The 9,742-nt window shown below is 42.5% G+C and overlaps 2 long non-coding RNA genes across 2 annotated transcripts; both read right to left on the reverse strand.

The window, feature by feature from the left end:
• Nucleotides 1-1,294: 1,294 nt before the first annotated feature.
• LOC127347411 (uncharacterized) lies at nucleotides 1,295-3,725 on the reverse strand. Its single transcript, XR_011756626.1, has 4 exons — nucleotides 3,520-3,725; nucleotides 3,223-3,418; nucleotides 2,492-2,557; nucleotides 1,295-1,518 (listed from the first exon to the last, which is right to left on the reverse strand). It is a non-coding gene; the product is annotated as an uncharacterized lncRNA (long non-coding RNA).
• A 2,502-nt stretch (nucleotides 3,726-6,227) lies between these two features.
• LOC127294632 (uncharacterized) lies at nucleotides 6,228-8,283 on the reverse strand. The gene is made up of 3 exons (XR_007846852.2): nucleotides 8,074-8,283; nucleotides 7,777-7,972; nucleotides 6,228-7,111 (listed from the first exon to the last, which is right to left on the reverse strand). It is a non-coding gene; the product is annotated as an uncharacterized lncRNA (long non-coding RNA).
• Between the last annotated feature and the right edge of the window lie 1,459 nt (nucleotides 8,284-9,742).

Here is a 9,742-nt window from a genome sequence, read left to right on the forward strand (position 1 = left end):
CGGCTCTTCGTCTTGTACTTCAAGGAATCTTCTCCAGCACCGTCCTAGTGGCCCACCTTGCCATCGGGTATCTTCATGGGCCTCCAGTTGGGCCGTACAGGATAGGGCAATGTCGGTTACCCGAAGGGTAATGCCCACGTCACTCTCTCTCTCCTCTCGTCTCTTGAGAGTCGCCTCCTCTGCCCCAGCTCCTCTCTCTCCCTCCTCCGGCGGTCTCGCCGGTCGGAGTTGAGGAGAGAGAGGAGGCCAGCCTCACTCTGTACATAGAAGTTCAGGTTTCCCTTGCCTTACCCATGTGCAGAATGGCTTCATGCCGGTAGTATGGGGCAGACGAGCTCTTGGCAGCCAAATTTGGAGTCTAGGGTTCTTCCTTCTTGCAGCCATGCTTCTCTGGTCGGAGCTGGTAGTGAACGAAAGGCCACCGTCTCTTCCAATAAAGCTGCATTTTGGTTTGGTGGTGGGTGTGATCTGGAGGGTTGGAGCACCAGATCATCTTCTTCTACGTCCTGCCGTGGTGGCGAGGGGAAAGGAGGCGATGGTGTTGTGATCTTCTTCAGGTGGCGCCGATCTATGTTGCGGTGGCGTAGAGATTTCGAGCTCATCCACGCAGACGGCATCATCGCCTCCGTGATCTTCGGCCGGCAGGGTGGCCCCTGTTCAACCTCTGATGTGGAGGCCTTTCACCGCGTGTGCTGCTGGAGCTCGGCGCGTCTTCGCCGCCAAGTGGTTCATCCCCGGCAGCTTGGAGGTGCCCAGCGACGGCGTTTCTTCACCGGAAGAGGGCTTCCGAGCATCCTTCCCTTGTTCCTCGGCGGCGGCGCCTTGAGGACGCCGGCGATCTGTGGCGGAGATGCCCGAGGACCTGATTGCTTTTTCAACTTTTGTTCTAGGGTGTTTTATGTAAATGTGCATGCCTTATCTTCAAATACTAGGTTTTTTAGGGCGAGTGTTGGCAGGGCCTGCTTGGAATTTGTACATGTCATGTGATATCGGAATGAAATGCCACTGGGGTCTCCTAGACCCCTCTGTTGTTCAAAAAATTGTTCCAGATGAGAAACAACATTAAGGAACACCCCCTTTAGCCTGTGCTTGGCGGTTAGTAGTCCCCCCAACAAAGATTGTTTCTTTTGGTATCTATGATTCGATGTGGACATCACATGGGGGGTCTTGATGGGATTGTGCCTCTGTCCCCTCAGGATCAGAACCTGTAGCGACCTCACCTTTTTCCGGTGCCGATCTCCATGCGTATCTGTGCTAGTCCCTGGATCGAACTGCTAGCACACACAGTTTAAGATGAAATACCAAGTAGCAAAGGTCTTCATTACAACCTAAGATCCAGCGGAAATAAAATAGTTTGATACAACTTGCATAGCTCAAGGGCTAGCATAAACATAAATCAGAGTTCAACATCAAGCGGAAAGCAAATAGCATGGAGTCCTCTTCCTTCACGGATGCCACAGGCAGACATGTTGGGCAAAGACTCGTGATCCTAACATCTTCTTCAGCAGCTAGGGATACCTACAACATCAAACGTTGTAGCCCGAAGGAATCAATACATTTGGAATTGTATTGGCAAGGACACTTTTGTGGACTCAAAAGGCATCCTACACCTACGTGCACATCTGGCAAGTAGAGCTCAGGTTCATTTTGCATAAAGCCAATTTTTCCCTATCATTTATCAAAACATTTTCTTTCAATCTAATTAGCAGTAACATTGGTAAAACCCCAATGTACCAAATTAACAGTAGCATTGGTAAAGCCCCAATGTACCTTCCTACCCTTGTTCACCCATTCAAATTTTTATTTAAGAAATTGGGATGAGGAGATCTTCGAACAAGGACTTGTCAGTTCGCTCAAGTTGTCCATAACCGGGGACACGGCTAAGTACTTAGATTTTACACCCTCGAGAGGTTGTACACCTTTACCCACATGGCCAGGTCAATCCTTCTACCTCGTTGCACATTTTGCTTAAGGACAGGTGTAGACCGTGGCCGAGACCTTCTGTGTGTAATCGCCCGAACCATTCCCTAAGGGCCACGCCCCCACCTACAGTATCCCTCTACCACCACCTGGCCCCTAGGATCCGGGTTCATACAACATACTTTGTCAAGCCAGAGCCATAGTAGCATGTGGTTGTACGGAAAGCTAATGAGCAAGATATGTCTACAATCTCTTTAAGCCTGGGTGACTTTCCGCAAGTGTGCACTAGCACCAGGGTCTTGCCCCCTGATACAGCCACCCTCTCCATAACTCCACCATTCACCCAGGTAATTCATTAAACTTAGTTGTTTTTCCTTAACCTCTATCAAAACCTTTTCCATGGCATAGTAGGTAACAAATAAATTTAATGGCGGCTAAGGGAGTCTAGGAGTGGTGTAGCTAAACTACTAGGATTTAATAGCAAGCAAAAAGCATAAACCCTAGACATGTCTACTATAAAAACACTACTGTGCAAGAATTAAAACTGGGACTTTTGGTGTGTGTCACTTGCCTTGGTGAGAGGAGGAGTTGGTACACTCTTCGCAGAAACACTCGTTGCAATCAACACAATCACAATCTACAAATAAAATTTTCACTCCATAAACACATAGCAACATATAGACAACCACAAATAAAATATGTATGCAATATGTGGATTAAACATGAACGGCACACTTAACATGTTCTCTGGTTTTCAACTATATGCATGATGCCATGGCAAAATTTTAGTGTTGAATTAATAATTAAAAACATTTTCTATCATTAGAAAAGATCTACAACACTAAACAAATACTACAAAGAAATTATATAGGTCGTGTTTTTATTTTCCAATGCTACTGTACAGAGGGTTCAATTCTCTGCTAATATCAAAAGGAATTACTCAAAAATAATTTGTAGAACTATTTATATGGCCAAAATACTCTATTTGAGTTTCTGCAAAAACTGTGTAAAAATATGATGCACAAGTGCAATATTATGTGTCTACTGTATTCTACACGTTTTTACGAATTCATGGATATAAAGTTTGCTAAATTTGGATAAACGAAACTAAAGATATGATTTTCCGAAGTTTCTATGTTTCTCTGTCCAAAATTCGAAAATTAGAACACATATGATAGATGGCTGATTCTGATTGGTGCATACCCCTTCATCTAAGTGATCTACTACCAGCCTTAGGATATAGATCCTGTGGTAGCAAGGAAAGAGAATAAAAGGAAAATAAAACAAGGATTGCTCACGTACTGGAGGAGAGGTTGCTCCCTGGATCGTGGATGAACTCGCGTTTGGTCCTCGACGTCCGTGAGGTAATCGACGAGCTGAAGACAATGATGGAGGGTCGATGGTGTGTTCTACTCCCTGGTTCACGCGCAGTCGCTCGCCGGAAACTCGCCGAAAAACTTCCCCGCGGATGTGCTCACAGATGAATATGGCTTGGTCGCTTTGGTGCACCAAAAATTGCGAAATGAAATCTGAGAGATGCGCCATCAAAAGATAGGAAGTTTGTAAGAAACTAGAGATCAAAAGATGGACTGTGCTCACCGAATTTGTCCCGGGAACTCGCCGGTACAGTGAATTTGCGAGCTAAAATTCAAGCAGCCTGGGGCTCTCGGGATGTTCCGTTTGGAGGGAAATAGAGAGGAGAGAATGGATTTAAGTAGGAAGAAACGGTGCGTCAATTGGTGGCTTAAATCGCCCGAAATCAATTTGGGTGTAAACTCCCGAAACTGAAACTGCGTGCGTTTCTCTCTGGCTACGGCTTGAAGATGGTGACGTGGCCATGGGTCCCACCTATATCAAGTAAAAGAGAAACCAGACACGGACCTGGAACGCACGCGCGCAGGAGTTGGCCAAGACTCGTTGCTTTTTCCTGGACGTGCACACATGCAATCATACGGTCGTGTGGCTTGGCTGGTACCTGCCCCGCTCCATCTCTTGTTTTTTTTTCTTTACTTCTTTGCTGTATTGTTTTCTGACTTAATATTTAGAACTGATTTGAAAACCATTTTACTTAAAAAGTGACTCAAACCAAGTCTGAAAATTTTAAATAAAATACCGATAGATTTCTTTTTGAATGTAGAATATTTTGGAACCACTTTTAGTTTAAAATAAAAACATTTTAATAAACTCAAATTTTGCACATAAGCCTATATGGCTTACTTTCGGTTTAAGATTTATTTATAGACTCAAGGTTTATTCAAATTTTCCTAGAGAATGCAAAAATGCCATGATGCTTATGAATGCAATGCATGCATTTTGAAAACTCCATTTTTGGAAAATAGTTTTAAGTAACACCAAAAGATCTATTTCATTGTAAATTTTAAATCAAGACAACCAATCAAGCTTAAATTTTATTTTTATTTTACATTCCAAAATTTAGAAAATTTTGGGATGTGACAAACTACCACCCTTATAAGAAATCTCGTCCCCGAGATTTGAAGAGGCTAGAAAGAAAATAGGTTTGGCATATGTCGAGGTGGGCTACCACCCTTAAAAGAAACTTTTGTAGCTAGACTAGGTCTTGGGTTTAGGCTAAGTTCATCTTAGGTATGACTTGGCACATCCGAGGATATGACTTGACACTCGGTCATCTTTTCAAACATCTATGGCTTCCGACTTCATATCCAGTAGTTGGTTGTTTATTCACATCTAGTGAACGACATATAACTTCAAGGTAACTTGAGTAGGATTTTCCTCACATTTGGGATTCTAATCCATATAGGATGGTGGTTGATATAATTAGGACAATAAGGGGTCACTCTTTGGGTCAATCAGGAGGCCAAGATGTGAAAACTTCATGACATCCTTCATCTTTTCCTTCTTGGTGTCTTTGACATCCTTCCACCACTCTAAACTAGTGGTTGGATCTTCGATCTCGTTGTAGTCCTACGCTTGGCAGCACTTGCCTACTATAAAGGTATAATATTTATCCATCCTAAGGTTCAGGTTTATCAGCGACGTCTCACTTGTAGGTATGTCTCTCTAGATTCACAAAGTCAATATTACGAAAGCGAATAATAAGAGTAGTAGGAATGGTGATCAATCCATTCTGCACCCAGATCATTACTTCGCATTTGATTTATTGAATCTCGTATCCTAACACTTGGTCAACCTCACAAGTTTGATAAAAATATTCCATGGAGAATTGTGTCAATGTTTCAATCCCCATTATTGAACTATTTTGAAAACCTTTCTATCGATCCTAACTAGGGTTTTGCGTATCTCACATCCTATGCTTCTTCATCTTGATGGGAACCATCATGGTTGGTCTCACTAATGATGTCTTCATGGCGATTTGCCGAGAAAACATTTTCTAGGTTGGGTATAGATGAGAACATATAGAAAGATTCTAAAGAAGTTTCCTACCCAAACATGGCAAATCAAGCAATTTAGCAAACAACAATCATCTAACAAGCATCAAGCAACATAGCTCAAACACAAACAATCTAGTTGGTCATACCACAATTTGGTAAGATCAATACTTTGTTACGTTATCGTTGGTTCGATAAAAGAGAACTAATGGTGGCCCAGTCTATTTCTATTTTGGATGCGTCAAGCTTCTCTTCCACTTCCTTGAGGTCTTCAAAGATTGGATGCCTAAAAGATGAAGATTTGTTTTGAAGATGGAATAGGTGAGAATACAAGAAAACCAATTTGCAAACATTTCTTTTCAATAGAAAATGGATTAGATAGATAAGATAGAATTTCATCCTAAGGTCTTCCTATTTCTAATCCAAACCTAGGGTCACGAACCTATGGGCAACACAGTGCTCTGATACCATCTGTAGCGACCTCACCTTTTTACGGTGCCGATCTCTGTGCGTATCTGTGCTAGTCCCTGGATCGAACTGCTAGCACACACAGTTTAAGATGAAATACCAAGTAGCAAAGGTCTTCATTACAACCTAAGATCCAACAGAAATAAAATAGTTTGATACAACTTGCATAGCTCAAGGGCTAGCATAAACATAAATCAGAGTTCAACATCAAGCGGAAAGCAAATAGCATGGAGTCCTCTTCCTTCACGGATGCCACAGGCAGACATGTTGGGCAAAGACTCGTGATCCTAACATCTTCTTCTGCAGCTAGGGATACCTGCAACATCAAACGTTGCAGCCCGAAGGAATCAATACATTTGGAATTGTATTGGCAAGGACACTTTTGTGGACTCAAAAGGCATCCTACACCTACGTGCACATCTGGCAAGTAGAGCTCAGGTTCATTTTGCATAAAGCCAATTTTCCCCTGTCGTTTATCAAAACATTTTCTTTCAATCTAATTAGCAGTAACATTGGTAAAACCCCAATGTACCAAATTAACAGTAGCATTGGTAAAGCCCCAATGTACCTTCCTACCCTTGTTCACCCATTCAAATTTTTATTTAAGAAATTGGGATGAGGAGATCTTCGAACAAGGACTTGTCAGTTCGCTCAAGTTGTCCATAACCGGGGACACGGCTAAGTACTTAGATTTTACACTCTCGAGAGGTTGTACACCTTTACCCACATGGCCAGGTCAATCCTTCTACCTCGTTGCACATTTTGCTTAAGGACAGGTGTAGACCGTGGCCGAGACCTTCTGTGTGTAATCGCCCGAACCATTCCCTAAGGGCCACGCCCCCACCTACAGTATCCCTCTACCACCACCCGGCCCCTAGGATCCGGGTTCATACAACATACTTTGTCAAGCCAGAGCCATAGTAGCATGTGGTTGTACGGAAAGCTAATGAGCAAGATTTGTCTACAATCTCTTTAAGCCTGGGTGACTTTCCGCAAGTGTGCACTAGCACCAGGGTCTTGCCCCCTGATACAGCCACCCTCTCCATAACTCCACCATTCACCCAGGTAATTCATTAAACTTAGTTGTTTTTCCTTAACCTCTATCAAAACCTTTTCCATGGCATAGTAGGTAACAAATAAATTTAATGGCGGCTAAGGGAGTCTAGGAGTGGTGTAGCTAAACTACTAGGATTTAATAGCAAGCAAAAAGCATAAACCCTAGACATGTCTACTATAAAAACACTACTGTGCAAGAATTAAAACTGGGACTTTTGGTGTGTGTCACTTGCCTTGGTGAGAGGAGGAGTTGGTACACTCTTCCCAGAAACACTCGTTGCAATCAACACAATCACAATCTACAAATAAAATTTTCACTCCATAAACACATAGCAACATATAGACAACCACAAATAAAATATGTATGCAATATGTGGATTAAACATGAACGGCACACTTAACATGTTCTCTGGTTTTCAACTATATGCATGATGCCATGGCAAAATTTTAGTGTTGAATTAATAATTAAAAACATTTTCTATCATTAGAAAAGATCTACAACACTAAACAAATACTACAAAGAAATTATATAGGTCGTGTTTTTCTTTTCCAATGCTACTGTACAGAGGGTTCAATTCTCTGCTAATAGCAAAAGGAATTACTCAAAAATAATTTGTAGAACTATTTATATGGCCAAACTACTCTATTTGAGTTTCTGCAAAAACTGTGTAAAAATATGATGCACAAGTGCAATATTATGTGTCTACTGTATTCTACACGTTTTTACGAATTCATGGATATAAAGTTTGCTAAATTTGGATAAACGAAACTAAAGATATGATTTTCCGAAGTTTCTATGTTTCTCTGTCCAAAATTCGAAAATTAGAACACATATGATAGATGGCTGATTCTGATTGGTGCATACCCCTTCATCTAAGTGATCTACTACCAGCCTTAGGATATAGATCCTGTGGTAGCAAGGAAAGAGAATAAAAGGAAAATAAAACAAGGATTGCTCACGTACTGGAGGAGAGGTTGCTCCCTGGATCGTGGATGAACTCGCGTTTGGTCCTCGACGTCCGTGAGGTAATCGACGAGCTGAAGACAATGATGGAGGGTCGATGGTGTGTTCTACTCCCTGGTTCACGCGCAGTCGCTCGCCGGAAACTCGCCGAAAAACTTCGCCGCGGGTGTGCTCACAGATGAATATGGCTTGGTCGCTTTGGTGCACCAAAAATTGCGAAATGAAATCTGAGAGATGCGCCATGAAAAGATAGGAAGTTTGTAAGAAACTAGAGATCAAAAGATGGACTGTGCTCACCGAATTTGTCCCGGGAACTCGCCGGTACAGTGAATTTGCGAGCTAAAATTCAAGCAGCCTGGGGGCTCTCGGGATGTTCCGTTTGGGGGGAAATAGAGAGGAGAGAATGGAGTTAAGTAGGAAGAAACGGTGCGTCAATTGGTGGCTTAAATCGCCCGAAATCAATTTGGGTGTAAACTCCCGAAACTGAAACTACGTGCGTTTCTCTCTGGCTACGGCTTGAAGATGGTGACGTGGCCATGGGTCCCACCTATATCAAGTAAAAGAGAAACCAGACACGGACCTGGAACGCACGCGCGCAGGAGTTGGCCAAGACTCGTTGCTTTTTCCTGGACGTGCACACATGCAATCATACGGTCGTGTGGCTTGGCTGGTACCTGCCCCGCTCCATCTCTTGTTTTTTTTTTCTTTACTTCTTTGCTGTATTGTTTTCTGACTTAATATTTAGAACTGATTTGAAAACCATTTTACTTAAAAAGTGACTCAAACCAAGTCTGAAAATTTTAAATAAAATACCGATAGATTTCTTTTTGAATGTAGAATATTTTGGAACCACTTTTAGTTTAAAATAAAAACATTTTAATAAACTCAAATTTTGCACATAGGCCTATATGGCTTACTTTTGGTTTAAGATTTATTTATAGACTCAAGGTTTATTCAAATTTTCCTAGAGAATGCAAAAATGCCATGATGCTTATGAATGCAATGCATGCATTTTGAAAACTCCATTTTTGGAAAATAGTTTTAAGTAACACCAAAAGATCTATTTCATTGTAAATTTTAAATCAAGACAACCAATCAAGCTTAAATTTTATTTTTATTTTACATTCCAAAATTTAGAAAATTTTGGGATGTGACAGAACCATCTGAGCAAGCTAACCAACCGCATTATCAATGCCCTCAGTTGTCTTTCTTTTTCTTTTTTTGGAGAAACCGTCAGGAGTGCCTCTGCCTTTTCATTAAGTAAAGGTAAATTAGCTAGTTTAGAAGGGAATTTACCGAAAACCGATACAAATGCGACACATGTATCCAATATATAAGGGAAACTAGACAAGGAAAACCGACACGACGCAATATTTCAGGAAAAACTGGCGATAAGTGCACATATGGCCACACAACCTAGCTCGACTAGGTCTGGAGCACCTTCGAATGTCACAAGCTGAAGCCAACGGCCAACATCACGACTTCTTGGTCCACGAAAGGAAGTCAGAGGTGAAGCAAATGGTTAGGCCTTTCAAGCTTCGAGGGGCGAGGAAGGTCGCAAGACGCAAGCTAGCGACACTCGCGCACCGACAGGACCCAAAGACGTCGACACAACCAGTAGCCCAAGCATTGCCATAAGTGGCTCCCAACATTCCAAAAAATGATGCCTCTAAGGAGGTCAAAACATCCAACGATGTCACGGCCATCCAATCCAACAAACCGGATTTGGGGTTTCACCCTGGAATGATGGGTAGAGGGGTGTCGGGACTTGACGACAATGCCTCCAAGGAGGAAAAACACAGCCCTCGAGCGCCGTTGTTGCTGGCATTGACCAAGTCGCCTAAGCATTTTGTCCGGAGACCCACACCTCCTCCACTTGACTATCAGGATGACAACCCAAACACCAGATGAGCATAGACTACTGGCAAGAGGGGCGCCGACTGATGGTGCTCCGGTGATGGCGCCA

This window comes from Lolium perenne, chromosome 4, assembly GCF_019359855.2.
Source record: "Lolium perenne isolate Kyuss_39 chromosome 4, Kyuss_2.0, whole genome shotgun sequence".
Taxonomy (NCBI): domain Eukaryota; kingdom Viridiplantae; phylum Streptophyta; class Magnoliopsida; order Poales; family Poaceae; genus Lolium; species Lolium perenne.